We start from the raw sequence: 18,498 nt of genomic DNA, 5'->3' as shown, positions 1-18,498 counted from the left end.
GGTTTCGGAACTAAATGCTAGATGTGAGACAGGAGTCCATACCTTAGTGCTCCCACTGAGCTCAGCAAGATCTTCCTTCAGTTTAGCTGTAGTTATTTATAGGGTCATTTTTTTCACCAGTTTTTACTTTGAGCACTGTATATGGAGAAAAAAATTAAATATTGGGCACCTATCTTGGCTTTTCCTCCTGTACTAAAGGAAAATTAGTTTTCTAGACTAGTTAATATTGCTTTAATCTGCAAACACTTTTTTGGAGTCAAAATAAGCAAAGGGCAACTCATGCAAGCCTGTTCTCAAAGCAGTGAAAGAATGATTCAAAAGTTATAACCTCCTTCACCTCTACATTTTAGTCTCAGGTAGTTGTCTTGGAAACCATGCTTTTAAACTATACTGATAAATACTATGGGCAGGTGATGCATCCACCCTCTCCACATGCCAAGGCCACTGGGGAAGATCTGTAAGTGCCTCAGAGGCTGTTTTGCACAATCATGGTACTTTGTCCAACAGAAGCATCAGTGCTGAAGAATATTAAGGATAAGACAGTCCTTTCCTTTCCTTTCCTTTCCTTTCCTTTCCTTTCCTTTCCTTTCCTTTCCTTTCCTTTCCTTTCCTTTCCTTTCCTTTCCTTTCCTTTCCTTTCCTTTCCTTTCCTTTCCTTTCCTTTCCTTTCCTTTCCTTTCCTTTCCTTCCAGTTACCAGGCCATAAATGGGCCAGACTTCTAAGAAGGCTCATCCGAAGTTGTATGTCAAGATGCATCCCTTTAAAGACATGTACAAACATAGATATACAACAATTAAACATTTTGGTAACGTCTATATCATGCTTCTATTGTAATTTGTCAATAGCTGTTTCTACAGATCAGTGCAGTGTATGATTCCATTTTGCTTTTTTGACCTCTATGCTGAGCCTTTATTAACGAATCCTATTTTATGCTTTGGTGCCTTCATTTTCCTGTGACTTACTTCCTGAACTAAAAGCATGAAAATTGATCTAAGTTGCTTTGATCAAGTGTAGTCATGAGTCAAACTTTCAGCCATGAGAGAAACTGTGAGTACATTCTGAATAAGCCAAATAATGTTTTTCTGTATACAATAAGTAACATATTTGTGTCCATAATGCTTTTATGTATTCCAGGTTTCATACTGCATACTCGGTGAGGCTAAATGTTGGCTGTGCAAAGAGACAAGTACTGCAATAATGTCTATAAATGATCTTACACCAAAATATACCAGAAAAAAATTATTTTAGTGTTAGCAAAATTAGGAGTACTTTTCTATAACAGGCAATTTTTCTGAACACAAATTTCTTGGTAGAAGTAGCAAAGAAAGTGAGGTCAGATACATATTTTCATCTGTTATTTCCACTGTCTGAGGCGAGGGACTACAAACATTTTCTCACAGTTATAGCTGAAGCGAAACCAATACATACTGAATGATATTATTCAGTTTTTTATTTGTTTGATACTTGATTATGGTAAGCTATAACACATAAGCAAACTTTCATATTTTTTCAGAATATTAATAATGCTCTGTTTTCTCACACACACTTTTTCTTGATCTACCTGTCACCTTCATATTTTTGCAAAAATAGAAGTAAATAAAGATGCTTGTGTTTGAGAGGAAAAATACTGAAACTATGAACTGCATATACCCTAGAGATTCAGAAACAGAAAGGAAAGAAAATAAATACTCCTCCAAATAAACATGTGTTGTCTTTATAAAATGTCATTATTTTTGAGGGAATCATGGATTCTTTACAGGGCAATGCAGTATAAACAAAAAAAGAATGATCTGTGAAAAATATGAGCTGTGGGCATGTTTTCTCTCTTCAGATCTATTAATAGTTGTTTGAAGTTATTCTGTGGTCTAAATGAACCATGTGAGTTCATACAACATAAAATATATGGAAGACAAAGAAAAATATGAAGAATTTTGCAATAATGAACATAAGCAAAAGACGTATTTTAAAAACATTGGATGCATTTAAATCAGGAGAGTAGGAAATACATTTTAGAAGAAAATCTACCTGTCTAAATGTAATTTATTTTTCTAGACCATGGAGGCTTTGAATAAATGTCTACCTAAACATTTTGGTACTACACCACAGGATGGGTAGATGCTAAACATAAGAGAAAAATTTAGTATTGGAGTTAATTTCCTAATAGTTTCTTACTTTTGATTTCGATTGCTCTTAGGAGAGAAACATAGAGTTTTTCCTACATGGACATATTCCACTTATTTTTTAAGACAATAACTCTCTTTAACAAACTAAAAACCAATCAAGAACAAAGTTTAAAGTATGCAAAAGGGCTTTAAAGCTAGGGTCTTCATTGGTAGATTTATTTTTGGTACCTGAAAATGTAGATGTGCTTTTAAACTGCCCTCTTGCTCTTTAAAAGCCACCATGTAACATTCTCCAAAATCAAGAAAATGCCATGAAAGCTCTACAGCAACAGAGCTTAGTATATCAGTAACAGAAAGAATGGTAAAGTAGCATGCAAATAGTATATAAGACTCATAGCCATGAGAGCTGCTGTGATCTTCTGCCATTCCTATAAAGCATTTTAGAACTTGAGAAAGTAAAAAAAAAAAAAGAAATAGCCCATAGTGACTGGTAAGGGATATAATTGTTTCTCAGGACCAGTTAAATTATGACTAAATATCTTAACCTTTGAAGAAAGATAAGCCTTTGGAAGAAAATGTGATTTTATGAATGATTCTTTAATATTTTTTTTTGTGCAAATTCCTCCACACACACTTAAAAAAATAAATGTTCTTTTTCTACCAAATTTGTTTTTGCTTCACTAATCCACCTATTTAAATACACATCTACAAAAGGGGCTGAAAGAGGATCTGGGCAACTACAGGTAAGATGTGTGGATGTGGCACTTCACTTAGGGACATGCTTTAGTGGTGAGCTTGGGAGTGCTGAGTTGAATTTGATGGAGGTCATAGGTCTTTTCTAACCTAAATAATTCTATAAAGCCACTCGTATTTGAATAATTAGGATGATATTTTTCTTCATATCTTTTTATTAACAAGTGTATTTGGCATCTATATTGGTGGATTTCATTCAATTTATTCTTTTTCATAAAAGAAAAATCATTTAGTAGCAGTACTAGTATTTAAATCCAGGTTGCAAGCTGTTCTATGAGCTCAGCATAAGTCTATAACTGCATCAATTCACTAGGAAAGTTTATTTAAATTTCTTTCTTGATAAATATACATAAACTCACATTTAGGCTACAGAATTTTTTTCCCCAATAGTTACATTCCTATGGTATCTAAATCATGCTTAACATCAGGTAAAAGTTGGAAAAAGGCTCCATAAGAATTCAGCTCCATCAGGAATAACGCACTCAATGTACCATGACATAATTAATCAACCAAAGTTTTAAAAAGAATTCTCCCTTAAGAAAAAAACAAACATCTCATTGTCCTGGCAATGCAAGCTGTGCTGGAAGGACATTTCATTACAGAGATATGAAAATCTGGCTTTTTCTTTTCTTTTCCTGTACTATAAGAAATTAGAAGGCTGTTACCATTGAAAAGCATTCAGCCACGGAACAAGACAAAACAAACTGCTTCTTACTTAGCTCATCTAAAGTGGTTGTACAGAAAATCACACTATGAAAAGCCAGTGTCCAAAAAGGAGACAGAGGAGTCCTGCAAACTTGTTAGAATAAAGGGAGAGAGTCCACTGGGGCACACGCCTACAAGGTTTTCTCAAGGTTTCGGAGGGTGCAGCCTCCTTTGATGCTAAACTCCCGGCTGCATGTTGCCCTCTTCCTTTCCCCACTAGCTGAGGTACAGGAAAGGTCCAGCCTTCCCAAACAGCCTACCATGTATTCCCCCTGGCCTGAATGGGTCATTTTACCCCAAAGTTCAGAAGCTCAGGACTGTGCAGATGCACTTGCCCATTTCAGGAGCCAAACTGTCTGGGCTCTGTAATAAACCTGCTGGTTGAAGCTAGTAGAGATGTTAAGACCCATTTCAAAGATGCTAATGCCCATCCCTTCACCCATGGAATTGTTTGCAAAGACTTTAGCACATATGTTCCCTCTCAGGGTAAAGTGTGCTGTTATGTCCATTGATTTTATGTCATGCTGTTAATGCTTCAAGAAAACGGAGAGAGACAAGACCTTCTCCAAAAGTGGACTGTAAGAATTAAGGTAAAATGTGAATAACCAAGAATAATGAGAATGGAAACATGAATAATTCTTATTAACTGGCCATCTCTATATTAGTTTCATAGGAAGCTCTGAAGACATCACTAGCTTATTGCCTATGATAAGAGTTTATAAATCAAGCTCATGTGCTCATCTTTATTTCTAGGTACCCTACCTTCATGGAAAACAATTCTACACCTTCTCCTCAGAGATTAGAAACTTACTGCTGATTTCCAACTAAAAATATTGCACTTTTTATTTAAAAAGAAAAATGTCCTTTGTTAATGCACAGATTTATTTTCTCTCTGTTGGTAGTGGTTATGCTTTCTCAACTCATGTAGTGATTGCATTTCTTTTTTTCATGGCTGGTCATAGGCATCCTCTGACTCATAAAGACAGGTCTTCTTTTTTTTCTTCCTTTATAATTCCAAACCAGAAGCCTTATAACAAGTTCTAACAGAAATTTCTTTGTCACTCTCTGTGTAACATTGCACTTCACAATATCATACTCCTGTGAAAAACATTCTGACAACAGTGTAAAAAAGGAAATAATAAGTGTTCCCTATATTGCTTGCTGTCCAAATTCTGATATGAGAGCATTACAATTTACCATCCCTTAAAAAACATTCTGTTTAAAATGAAAGCTCTGACAGAATTTGTCATCCCATGGCTTTTAAACCTGGACATCCTGCCTACTGAAAAACTTCTTACACCATGAGAATCACATCCAGCATTTAGAACACTTACATGCTGATTTCTCAGAAGGGGAAAAAAAAAATCCTGCTACCATCACTATTTCTAGAAGTCAAGACCCACTAATATTTTTCTGTCAATGGTAACGGGGTTGTTACAGAAAATTCCCAGTCTGACCATTCATGAGGCTCTCTCAGTTGCATTCCCAACAGAGACTTCCACGGCTGGGGCCAATCTCCCTCCACAGGGGAGGGGACTGGCAGTGACCCCAGGGGTTTCCACACATCCCATCCCAGAGTCAGAGCAGGTTTCTCACTGGATCCATCCCAGGTTTGCCATGGCAGAGGCTCAGATGTCCATAAAGCCATTTGCTCATGGTGCAGTAGCCCATGAACAGCCTGAGCCGGTGCCCTCCAAGGAGGGACCCCGAACAAAGGATCCCCGGGCTTTTAAACCTTCCCAGCCCAAGGGCACGAAGGTCTCCCTGTCCCTGATGAGCCCCTGGCTCCTGCTGTGTGTGCTGGGCCCACCTGGCAGTGCCGTAGGTGTCCGGCCCTTTGCGCTCCAGGGGCCAGCAGAGCGCGGCCCCTTGGCTCTGCTCTCAGCGCCCTCAGTCTGGGCTGCAGCTGCATCCCAACACACCCGCACCAAGGGGGCCCTCAACTAAGGAAGCACGAGAAGGCTGAGGCTGCTTAGGCTTTTTCTAAGAAATGGTCCAAGAGCAGAGGATATGTGCTAAGAGACTGCATAACCTTGTCCCGAAGACTTGCTCTGTGTGAGAAGTCCTGGTTTTCAAATATATTGATTGTTGCAGCCTGTCTTGAAGGGATAGCATTGGAAGAAAAAGCAATTCCACCTCTATAAATAATTTAGACTGGGACTCTGCATGGTAACATATGCTTAGGCTAGAAAAAGTTCAGCATATTGCCATAGCACATTGCATATTCCTCTGTAAATTCAGTACAGATGAAAGTACATGTGGATTACTAGTTACTAAAAACATCCTGCACTACGCTGAGATCTAAACTCAGTGTATACCATTCACAATTTATATAATATTACTGCTATTGTTTGGGTTGCTGTCTTGACATTTTATTCTAGCTACAATCCTGAAATATGTACTTAGAGCAGACTGAACTGCAGAGTTCACAGCATGAAAATTTTCAGTGCAAAAGCAAAAAATAGTTCTTTGACGAACATCACTCAAATTGTTCACATGGAATTAGAAAGCACTATCAGAAGTGCTGTAGGATTCTTTTCTGAGAGAAAACTATTGCAGTTAAACAAGGAGAAATCAGACATGTGGCACAATGAAAGGAAGCAGTAAGCGAATGGAGAAGGTATCAGTGAAGGCAGGAGGGTAAAAGGAGAACCAGAAATAATGAATGGAGAGATAAGCCAAGAGGGAAGCCACAGATACCAAGAATGAAAACAGAACTATGTGAAAGAATTAAAAAAGCAAAAGAAGCCAAAGGGGGGAAAAAGTGTTAACAAGTGTTAATTAGGAATAAGAAACATGAAAAAATTATCACAGGAAAAAAATGAGAGGCAATATGAGAAACAGAAGATGAAGAAACATGGCCTTGGGCTCAATACTATTAATTTAATTACTAGTGATCTGCCAGTCTCTGACTTTTCTGCTACAAGGCTGTTCCTGCTCAGTGCTGACTCTCACAGAGTAATGTTAGCTTTCAATGACTCTCTAGGCTTTTGACTGTAGGACTGCAGTTCCTGGGGTTTAGTATTGCACAATTGCTCAGAATAAATTGGGTTTTACTACACTTAAAAACATCTGTTTGGGGAATAAGCAGATTAGGAAAATGACCCAAACCCACAACTTCTTCTATATAGCAATACTCTTCTTTTTTTTTCCACATGGCAAACTCCAAATTTCATCACAATAGTTTTTTTATTTATTCAAGACTCCTGCTTGCAATGGTTACCCTAAGTGCTTCTTCAAAGAATGCATTCTTTCTGGATCTCAAGTAATAATTACTGTAAATTCTTCCAATCAAATTTGCAAAACCTCAGGCTAAATGTTCCCTCTAAAATGGTGGAGAATGCAGGTTTAATTTGGAGCCTGTTAAATGAGACTGCAACAGTTTAAACGACAGCTAAATATAGTGTTACACATCACTGTAGTTAATTTCAGTCGGAGTACCAGTTGTTCATATTCTATTACTCATAATTTCAAGCAAGTGGAGAGAAAAAATTCATTGACCTTGAACAACCTCAAATATATTTGGTCTATAAATTTTGATATATCCTTCCTTCTGACTGCAATACCTTTTCAATGTGCAAGTTCTTTTCTAAGAATAATAAAAAAATGACCATTTCATCAAGCTTTTGAAACTACTGAGATTGAATCTTTAACTGAAAAAAGTGCACTACAGTGCATGGTGACTAGTATTAATTACTAATTTTATGCAAAATGACATGGCAAATTAATTAGCGATGAGCTATTTTGGTGGATATATGCCAAACCTCAGATTGTTTTGGGCAGAAGTAGCATGGCATTAAATATTCAACATGCTGTGGGATGTTCTGGTTACACTGGTCAATCATTAATTTCCTTTTATCCCTAGAAAGTAATTTTTGTTGCACTCAGCTGTAACTGATTGCGAACAGCTTTTTTATTTAGGCTCCTAATGTACTTTTCCCCAGTTGCTTTCCTCTGATTGAAACTGTTTGTAGTTACACACTTTATCACAAAGCACAGCACCATTGTTTTTCTGTGAATATATTCTAATAGTCATTTAATATTACACATTAATATGATTTGCATTTATAGTGTTATTCTAAAAGAAACTCTAGAAGTACAGCAACAACAAATATTTGAAATGGTTGATGGAAATCAGAGAAAATCACAGAAGTGCAAAATACTTCTTTCATCTGTAATAACTAAGAGTCATACCAATATGTTACACTCTAAGCAGAAATAGCTATTAAAAGCAGACTTCTTTGCTTCAGTCAGGATATTGGAAGCATTCATTTTGTGTACATTTGTATTACCATGCTATTTCTATAACATCAATTTTACCATTTTTGCCATTGTATTGATTTGATTCTAAATCTGTGGAATAGCTTTTCTTTTAAGTAGACCTCAAACCTGCTCTCACCAGATTTCTGGAAGGAGGAAATGTGCTTTGCAGATTTTTTGTCCCCTTAATTAAAAATTCTGGTATACTGGAAACCAAGCTATATTTCAAAATAATCTAATAATTTAGTCAAATCAGTAAAACAAATAAGCATTTGAGTGATAAACTTAAATATAAAATTATAAAATCATGGAATCATTGAGACTGGAAGGGTGGAATAATCTGGAGATTGCCTAGACCAAGTTCCTTGCTCAAAGTATGGTCAGGTAAAGCAGGTGCACAGTGCTCTCTGTGTGTTCCAAATATCTCCAAAGCTGGACACTTAAATATTTACTTGCCAGACGTAGTTCAGTTTTTAAAAGCTAACCAAAAAAAAGACATTTATTTGACATGTAACTTCTGTCTTACTTGTCTTTACTATTTTTCCTATCTTCCTATTTAGTCATAATGCAGAACATTATGACTTAATCATTACTATTTGATCATCAAAATATATTCACTTTATTACATATCAAAATAGTAATATAAAATTCTGCAGATATTTAGGAAAAAAGTAGTATTTACCCAATTGTGCAATGAAATGATAAGTTAATACATATTTTATGTGAACAATACATCAAATTTTATAGGATATTACAAAACTTGTATCATAAAGCATTTTTTTTTCATGAGCTTAGGTATACTTCAGTTTTAGCTTCTCATTCCAAGTAAATCTTACATTAGTAAAGCTTTAGCATGACAATATCTACTAGCAGATGAGAGAAGAATGAGAAGCCTCCCTAAGGAAATGTCTCCATCACAGTGCTTACGTCAGCAGTGACAGATTATCAGTTGGCATATTAAGCTCTTCTCTCACTAGTCACATTCAAGTATGATTTATGCTCTATGACAGTTTTGGAATCTTGGAATCAGAACCATCTTACTTTCTGAAGAAGGAATGCCTTCCAAATTTCTGGGATGTGACACTGGAAATAAAGTTTCACGAGTCTTCAGATGAAGCCTTCAGTTATTACCTTAAATATCTCATAACCATTCCTATCTTGTTCTATTATAATAGATTGGTTCCTGAAAGTTATTGCTAGTTAACTTTTTGCTTTTTACTTCAGCCTGTTTCACTCTGACCTTCAGACTAAAAAATAATGCATAAAAGGATACATCTATCAGTCAATCTTTTCTCTTACCAAGAAGATAAATGCATGAAAGTTAAAAATTAAAATTTTTATTTATTTATAGGTTTCTGTTTTTAAAGAGTTTAAAGCTTTTCTATATAGAAGTGTCATTAAGTGACGTATACTTTTTGTCCATCACTTATATCCCTTACTTTTTCTGATTATTTCAAATTTAAATAGATATTCATGTCATGTAGAATTTGAGATCTGCTTACTTCAAGTCATTGTTCCACTATAAAAGTGAACGTATTTTACCATTTGAGACCCAAATAAGAACTGGTAGGGCACTCAATAAGTATAATCTTTCTAAATAGTTAATGGTAAGGAATGAGCTAAGACTCAAGATATTTTTAATTTTCAAATTGCCTACATACCTTGTGAATTCTTTAACTCCTCGACAATGTCAACATTTTAATGGAACACCACTTGTTCAAAATGTAAAAATGTAAAAATCCTGTTAATGGTATCGTGTTCGCCAAAGTAAGCCACTTCCTTTTCTTAATTCTTGTATGTAGTAGAATATCTATGGAAGCAAATTGTTTGGATGACATATATATATGTCCTGACTTAAAAAAAACAGACAGTGATACAGGTTACTGTTAGTATACTCAAATAGTGAGCAGACTGGTGAATTATTTAGATATCTTATTCAAGCAAGTAAAACTTAAAATATGCATGAATGCATTGATTTTCTTATTTTACTATCATCCTAATTAGATACATGGTATATTTCAAAGAAACAAATGCCCTTTTTTGTTGTGATGCACATAAAATTGCCACTGATTTATTAGTAATTTGACATAACCAAATTAACACAGGAAGTTTAGCAACAACAGCAAAAAAATATATATGCTATTTGGTATTGAGGATATCAATTTGTGCAACATTCATTATTTCTCTATTTGCACACTGTTCAGCTCCGCAGTTCAGTCATTATCTACACAAACATTCTTGAAAATGTTTTTTTAAGAAAAAAACATTTTAATTTTAAGAAAATGTTCTAGGATACTTTCTAAGCACATAAAAGAAAACATGTCATCACTCTGTTTTCCTGGACTTCTTGTCCATCCTACTAGCTCTCCCTAACAGTTTCATCTCCACACATACATAAGTAAACTGCTCCAAGCAAGAGTTTATTTTCCCTATTTGCCAATGTTTTTTCCTCAGCTTAGTAAGTCACCAGGAAGCTGCAGCATACATAATGTGGATCACCTCCTGTCAACTACTATTCCAATCATATTTGATCCCTTTGGAGAAATTCCAGACTTCACAATCCTGGAAGCCATGTTCTGATGCAATTCAAATCCTCCTTTCCATCATGCTGCTCCAAGCATTCAACTGGCTGTCATGACAGTGACAGCTGTTTATCTCCTAACCTTGCTACCTTTCGTCTGCTATTGTTCAAGGCCACTTGGGGAAAATTCACTCAGTAAAACAGATATGCTAACCACTCCAAAATCTTTTCCCTAGAGCTAACTACATACTTGAAGTGTTATTAAACAAGAAGAAACAAGTTAAAATACTGGGAAGAGACAACATACAAAAGTATTTTCTGTATGGTACCAAATACTTTCCTGGTTTTGAGTCTTGTATTAACAGATTCTTCACTGGATTTTTCCCCAAAAAAACCTGAGGTATATTATATCTCAACTTTCCTTTTTTTAATTTTATTTTTATTTCTGAGATGGAAGAATAGAGGCTTCCTTTTACTGTAAGAATAAAGATTTCTCTAGTTCTCTAGAACAGCTGTAGGAATGACAGATTGTAAAATCAGTTTTCCTTGCAGATGAAACACCAAATAGATGAAACATCTGAAGACAGCATTTTTATTAGTGATGAATGAGTAACTTCCAATGAATAATTTACTGAGCAAATTGAGCCAATTTTTCTACTTTCAGAATATACACAAGCAGATCACAATTTTCTCATTAACTGAGATCATTTGCCAAATTCTTGTAAGTTGTACTTGTAACTGAATATTGATTATGAAGGGATCCCTTCACGCCCTCCACAGAGAAGTTGCTTTTTGTTTGCAAGATAGCTCAGGAGGTAAAGCTTCTGCACTGAAGGGATGAGTGTGTAAGCATTTCTGGCAAATTCTGAATGTGGAATTTAATTTTGTTTTGTACATATTTTTATGGATGAAGCATTTAATTTCACCTTCTTTGAACTTTATGTTTTGGAAAAATCAGTAGTACACTGCATACTGCAAAAACAGGAAAAAAACACCAGTAAGCATATCAAATGAACCTTCAGCATCTGATTTTTATTTCTGTTCTTTAAAGTTATGTTGATTTTTTAAAGCATAACAGATCAAAAGAAAATTAAAAGCTGACAAATCACACCCATCTCATGGTTTTCTAAGTTGTATTTTATAAATGTTATTGGCATAATACAAAGTCTTGACATGGCCTGCAGAAGGTTTTCTATAGATAATCTCTAATTATATAATTATATTATAAAGAGATTTTTATTTTTAAAATCCCAGATCTTTTTGATGAAGCCAGCTTCATACAACAGTTCTTGACTGAGATAAAGCATAATATTATTAATCATGAAAATAAAGCAACACTGAGTGGTGTACGTATGGAATGAGTTCAGAACTGGCAGATGTCAAATCAGAGCTGTCATCATCAAGACCAACATTTTAAACCAGCTTCTGTGGGATTAAATCATAATTAAATTACCAGAACTAGGCAATGCTATGTGCATTTTTCATCAATAACTTGTCATACAATACATTTGAAGCAGACTAATGAATGATTAAAATAAATGATGAACAAGAAATGATTAGCAAAGACTATATAGAATGCTTATTTAGCATAGGTGCCCACGCCCTGGAAAGCAGTGATTTTCCGATACAGTCTAAGCCAAATCAGTGTACATAACACTGTGGCAGAAAGGTGCAGTTTTAAAAAACATATACAAAAAATGATATGCTTAGACTTAACCAGCACATAAAAATTGTGACACTAACACAACAATACTGTATGCATAACAATATTAGTATCCTATATCTAGTTAAACAGAAAAAAAACTCCCAAAAGCAATTGAGGTTGGAAAAAAAATGCCTTAGAATGAGAGAAAGGAAATGTTAAAGAGCTAACTTATTCAGATTATTAAAACCCACAAATACAGTTGTTAAACCTATTTAAGGTAAAATCATCTTATTGGAAACATAAGCCCTGATAATAGATAGTCTCAATTACTTAGAGAACCCTGCCCAGAAAGCACTATATAAAGCCACAATACTAGTGTGATCAGAAACAAAATATTTTCTGCAAGAGTCAGCACTAGTGGCACACTTCCATATGCTCTTGGGGAATAAATTTTAGGTTGGGATCTGACTGCTGTCCAATTTTGCCTTCACTGGAAGAGGAGGAAGGCATGCAGAGGTGATGTCTTCTGGAGACACCAGGTTGGAGTCTTCATGTCAGACAGAAGCCCACATGAATTCCCCAGGAAATTCTGATGTGTTACCATACACTGATGGCCACCAATTGCAGCTCTTTGCAGGAAATTCAGAGATATCAAATGAAATTCAAAGATAAAAGCTGGCTTAAGAGATAACAGAACTGTGATTATCTGTATCTATGCTTATAATACTAAAGCTTTCAAGGCTTGAACAGAAATAATTCTAACCAAGATACATAGCTACAGTCAGTTGAATGCAAATCATGAACTTCAAAATAAAAATAGTTGACCACTGGATCAAAGTACTGAAAAATTAGATTCTCTGCCAATTCTTATACTCAAAGCACGACTGGAAAATATATTTGGGCACTCACGTTGTGCTTTTGTGAAAAACAAGCTTTTATGTTAAAATCTGTGGCATGAAAGTGCCACATCTAAGAAAGGAGTTAGACTACCTGGCTGTTAAATACCAGAGGTTAAACATGAGCAATCTCTTAACTTGATTTCACTGCCACCAGCCCCATTCAATCTCATGCCACAGGTTATGGTCCTGACCTTGGCGCTTCCACAGTAAGTCATGCATGAGTGTGAATCTGACCTCTGCCCACAAATGAATCACATGGAATAAAGCCAAGTCATCAGTGGAGCTAAGACTAATTCCGAACTGTACTTTCCAACTCTCTGTATCCACCCAGATTCCACAGAAAGAGCAGTACAAACAAAACACAACAACTTGTTCTGGTCTGAATCCCTTAATACACAATAATTTTTATACTACATAGTCAGATCTAATTATAACATATTATTGGTCTGCTTATACATCTAAATAAATGGGCAGAAGATTTCTTTAAATATGAAGAAAAATGCTGATTCCACTGGATGTTGTTTTTTAATAATTTCTGATTTCCAATTTTGCAGTGTCTTCATCTGTTAATGCATCTTTAACAAAGCAATAAAACAGAGTTCTAAAAGTAATGAGCTGCTACAACATTACATAAATCTCCTGCACCATCACCTTTTCTGTGCACATATGTTTAGAAGACCATAGAGAAAGCATCTGTCAATAGCTGTAAGCCAGTCTTAAAAATAAATCTGCAATTTACTGGCTGTGGTAATCAGGCACTCCAAGGAAAATAAAAATCAATATTTAATAATGGATGCTGCCCATGATTTAACAACTTTCTGTATTCAAAAATGCAATTTGAATGACTCCCATTTAATGGAAATAGATACCTTATCTTTAATTAACAAGCCAATCCAGCTTGTTATCACAACGTCAAAGGGGAGGTATGTCTGGATGCCAGACAGCATATAGACATTGCTATGATTGGTCTGACTTTATTGACACTTCTCTACTCTGCTCTAGGACAAGGAAATAATATTACTAAAAGTGTCACTAGAAGAAAATCAAAAGTGACAATAACATGTAGAAAGCACAGAGTTATTAGGAGCAACTGTTATGCAGCTGGAGTTTAAAATATTTGACACAGAACAAGAAACCAGTGATATTCTTCAATGGGGAAAAAAAAATTAAGCACAACTTCTTAAGGAAGGTAGTCCTCAATTTTTTTCATAATGATCATAGAAAAGAAGAATCCAGGATATCTTCATAGTCCATAGATATGTGCAGATGCTCTTCTACCCTCTTTAGAAGAGCAATATATGAGTTTATTGTTGACAGTCTAAAAGGAAGAGTCTACGATATCTGCATAGACAGCAAAGTGAAGAGGTTTAAAACATGAGTATTCCAAGTTGTACTTTTCTGAAGACGGATCATTACATGTTCTGGAGCCACAGGAACCAGAGCAGCAGGAATAAGCAAAACCAAAGCCACACAGAATGGCTTACAGGAGTTGAATACAAACCTGCACGTACAGATCTGGGCACACCAAGACAAGTCCTATTTGCCACCAAAATAATTAGGTTATATAACCATTTGCAATAATTCTAGCTACTGAAGTTATAAGACACATTTTGCATCAAACACCAGTAGTTTATCCAGCCAGGAAGTACATGATGGAGTAGATGACACTGCTGATGATAAAGAATTAGCTGTTTGAAAAAGTAAGGTCAGCTAGCAACAATGACAAAAAGTATTAAACCTGATTCAGCTACTGGGAAAGTCTTACTGTATGAACAACGTTTCTCAATGAAGTCACTACAGACCAATTAAAAACTCCTTCCTAGACAAAAAACAATGCATAGCTGTTGCAGTTCAAAAAAAGGTTATTATTTCCACGTTAATTCCTCCTGTAAGATTTTATTTTAGCAAGTGTTTGTTGGAAAATATAATCATCCATTGACTTCCAGGATTCCTGACATAGTAGTCTTTGGTAGTAATTGCAAATAAAACTAAATTCAGATTCCATATGAACATGTCATTGCTGTATTCTGTATTAACAAGGATAACCTTGAAGCACATCTGCAAAAAGACTTAGCTAAGATGGACAAGACCTTCCAGCCCATTCTCTTTCTGCCTGTTACTTTACAGTCGCCCTTCCTTTATTTGGTTTAATTTTACTTGGTGCTTCCTGGCTAGCAGGGTTCATGTTCCTATCCAGTGTGTAGTACAATCATTGACCACTTGAGAGGAAGACATTCTTTGTCAGGGAAGAATTTTGAAAAAGGGGAAAGAGTTTAGGGTTCATCTCCCTCAGTAAGAAAGGGCAGAATTTACTTGAAATGCTTCACATAACAGAAAACAAAACCCCCAAAAGGCAGTCATCTTAACTTCCAAGAGAATAACATTGTACTACTCAAAGGAAAACTAATATAACTTTTTAAAGAAAAAGAACAGAAAATACTTATTTTGTTCAAAGTAGTTAAAATGAGAAAGTTCAGACAAGAGTAGCTTCTTTTAAAACAACTTATTTGTTCATGTTTAATTTTGCGCTATTACAATTTGCCCATCAGAAGCTACCAAAGTGCAATCCAACCTAAAGTCAAGTGTCAAAGTTTTATACAGATTTCCACAAAAATTACTTCAATTTATTTCCTTGTGTGACATGTCAGTAAATGTTAAATATACATGTTATCTGGAAAAAAAAATCCAAACTAACACTTGAAAATGAAAGCAATAAAAATTCCAACTGTACTCCTGGACAACTTAGAGTGCTATAAAGTAATCTTGAGATGAATTGAATTATTCTTGTTCTACATGATAGATAATTTAACATGTGCATTAAAAGTGATAATGATCGGAAATGTGATTCCACAAAATTGACATTTATGAATGTATGGCTTCTGAGTGATAAGAAGAAACTTTGCATTTGCTGAAGAAATTAATATTTGAACTTCAGTTTTAAATCCATGTAAGGCATAATGATATTTAAAAAATAATAATGGTCAGGAATTTATGCAATTCCTACTTTGTACAAAAAAGAGTATTATCTAGTGTTATAGATGGAATAGTTGAGATAAAGTCCTGTAAAATTCATTATGCAGAGTCCTTTGGCAGTGCTGGAAATGGAGACAGGCTCTGGGAAATTGTTTAACAGCAATTATTATTAATGTGAAGTTGTTGGCAAAAACAGTGAAAATAAAGTCCAGCTTTGATGTTGCATGATTTGTGTTAATACAAAGGATTTCTCTTTTTACTTCTAATTTCCCCCAGACAAAAAGATGAAGAGTTGAATAGACACACACTATGGATAGATACTGAATTAAAAATGACAGGTTACTTGCATGTGGGATAGGAAGTTTGCTTCTCCTCTGTTGTGTCCCTATCCACCTATGCCTGTCCACCCATAGCAGAAAACAATTGGAATTTTATTTATCTAGGAATAAAACTGGTATTAATTGTGGAAAACTACTACAAGATCATATGTCTTAGAAAGTGAGTAATTTAAAAAGTGCCATTTCTGTGTCATATAATAATAAAAAGTACCAGACAAATGAAAAATACCAATTAAAACATTGAGCCCATCTGCAGGTTCAATGTCCACAGAACAGTCAAGCAAAATAACATTACAGTGGAAGAAAATGTAATGGACAACAACAACAACTACCCCATTATTTGATAAAGTTAACAACTGGTATTCTCATTAAGATTTATCTGTGATGTAACACAAGTGTTCTACCTCCTTCATCCTAGGTAGGCTTAGGTGGAAAAACAACAAATGCAGTCAAACAAACTAGTCACACTACTGAATCACCTAATAAATAATTACTTGCATATTTTGGCTGTACATTGGGAAGGATAATTTATTTCTGCAGACAGATATGCCCACTTAGCAAGTAAAAAAGATGCACTCTAAGGCAGGTGTTTTAGCTACTGCCAATTGAACACAACAATGAACTTGGAAAGACATCTGTCTTCTGAAAGGGTCACTCATTTCCAGAGATTCTGAAATGTAGATAGCAGAAGATTTTGGAGAAGCATAAACCGATTTTTAGAAATAGTGTTAAAAACAAGAACATGTTTTAAAAGTAGATTTAAAGTCTTCAAAAAGACTTTTTGTGTAAGAACTTAGGGATCTTGACAAACATAACCAGAAAACAGAATATAGATATGGTAATGTTGTTTTCATATTCATAAAGTATATATTTTTTATTGGAAGTTAAACAGCCTTTCATTGATTAGAGATTACTACTACAGTTTATGAAAAGCTTTGTTTTCTCTTTTAATAACACTTTCAATAGAGATGCATGCTTTCTAATTATGGTACTTCAGGTCACATCCTTTTTTTTTTCTTCTTTTTGAGCTATAGTTTCAGTTTTGTTCCCCTAGTAAAAATTTGTGGTCATATGATAAAATGCAAGGAAAAGACAGCAAAAGCAGGGAATCTATCATAGTACTGAAGTAATGGTACTGTCCATAAGATAGTACAAATTTCTCAAATTAACTATTCACATATTATACTAGATTTTAATTATTCAAATACATGATGAATTGCAGAAAGCATTATATTAAAAAGACACTAAGTGAAATAGTGACTGCAATTTTGCAAGAACTGTTTTTATGTTTGTATATGGATGCCATTAAAAAAATGAATAAGAAAATAATTTTTGATACTAGTGAAATTGAAATGCAAAATGCTTTATCTGAGAGAAAAAAATAAAAGTAGTGTAGCCACTCCTCACAGTCTGAATTGGAATGATATTGAAGTCTGATTTAAGTTTTGTTTAGTAAGTTGCTTTACTTAAATGATATTATAAAGATCTTTATTTACTCTACTAAGTAATAATTGTGTATCATTATCAACCATTAAGCAAAGCAGGAACTGTGTAAGTTTGACATACTACAGAGGCCCCTCTCATTCACTTAGTTGAAACAATTAAAAACCATTTTTAAGGGAACATACCCATTTCTTGGTCAACATTCTGCCATGAATTACAGAATGTGAATTCAATTAAAAGCGTGGAATGAAAAGTCCGATGCTAAGAACAGTCATGGAATTTTCATTCATTAGAAAAAGAGGAACTAAATTAAAAATATATGGTCTATCTCACCAATTCATTTTTTGAGGCAAATGCCTACTAGATACTCATGTAATGTGGGAAATCAGAAGCCACTAAAATGTATAAGGCCTGCCTTTGAAATTTGGCATGGAATAGGAGAAATATCTTCTTTTATCTTGAAATACATATTCCTACTGAGAAATACAAAGGATGGAGGACAAAGAGAAGAGCAGGTTGATAGCTCTGAGAACAGACGTTCCTCCTTTTTCTTTCCCTCCAGAAAACAGAGTTTTTACCTTCTCTAGGCTAGACTCAAGAAACTTAGCCATAACTAACAGTATGTGAGAGGTTATTGGTTCAAGAATAATTTTAATGTAAACCTTCCATGGAAATTTTTTCCATGGTTTGTTTAAAAAATGAATTTTTCTTTTTAGTGAAAACGTATAATAGTATAGATATTTATACTTTCTTTGAGTTTCATGGGAAATTCACCTTACAATCCTAGAATATATATGTCCTTATATACATTTGAATTTTATTTGGTTTTACCCTGCT

The 18,498-nt window shown here is 34.7% G+C and overlaps 1 long non-coding RNA gene across 2 annotated transcripts in view; it reads right to left on the bottom strand.

The window, feature by feature from the left end:
• The window catches only part of LOC118685841 (uncharacterized), a 318,808-nt gene that overhangs the window by 89,181 nt on the left and 211,129 nt on the right, over positions 1–18,498 (bottom strand). The window contains exon 4 of one of the 2 annotated variants that reach the window (XR_004980052.1): positions 11,715–11,788. The exons of the other annotated variant lie outside the window; for it this stretch is intronic. This is a non-coding gene — a long non-coding RNA (uncharacterized LOC118685841). Of the gene's footprint in view, positions 1–11,714; positions 11,789–18,498 lie in introns of those variants that run through there. 2 annotated transcript variants of the gene reach the window in all.

This window comes from Molothrus ater, chromosome 4 (assembly GCF_012460135.2).
Source record: "Molothrus ater isolate BHLD 08-10-18 breed brown headed cowbird chromosome 4, BPBGC_Mater_1.1, whole genome shotgun sequence".
In the NCBI taxonomy this organism is placed as follows: Eukaryota; Metazoa; Chordata; class Aves; order Passeriformes; family Icteridae; genus Molothrus; species Molothrus ater.
This window is presented reverse-complemented; position numbering and strand designations above follow the sequence as displayed.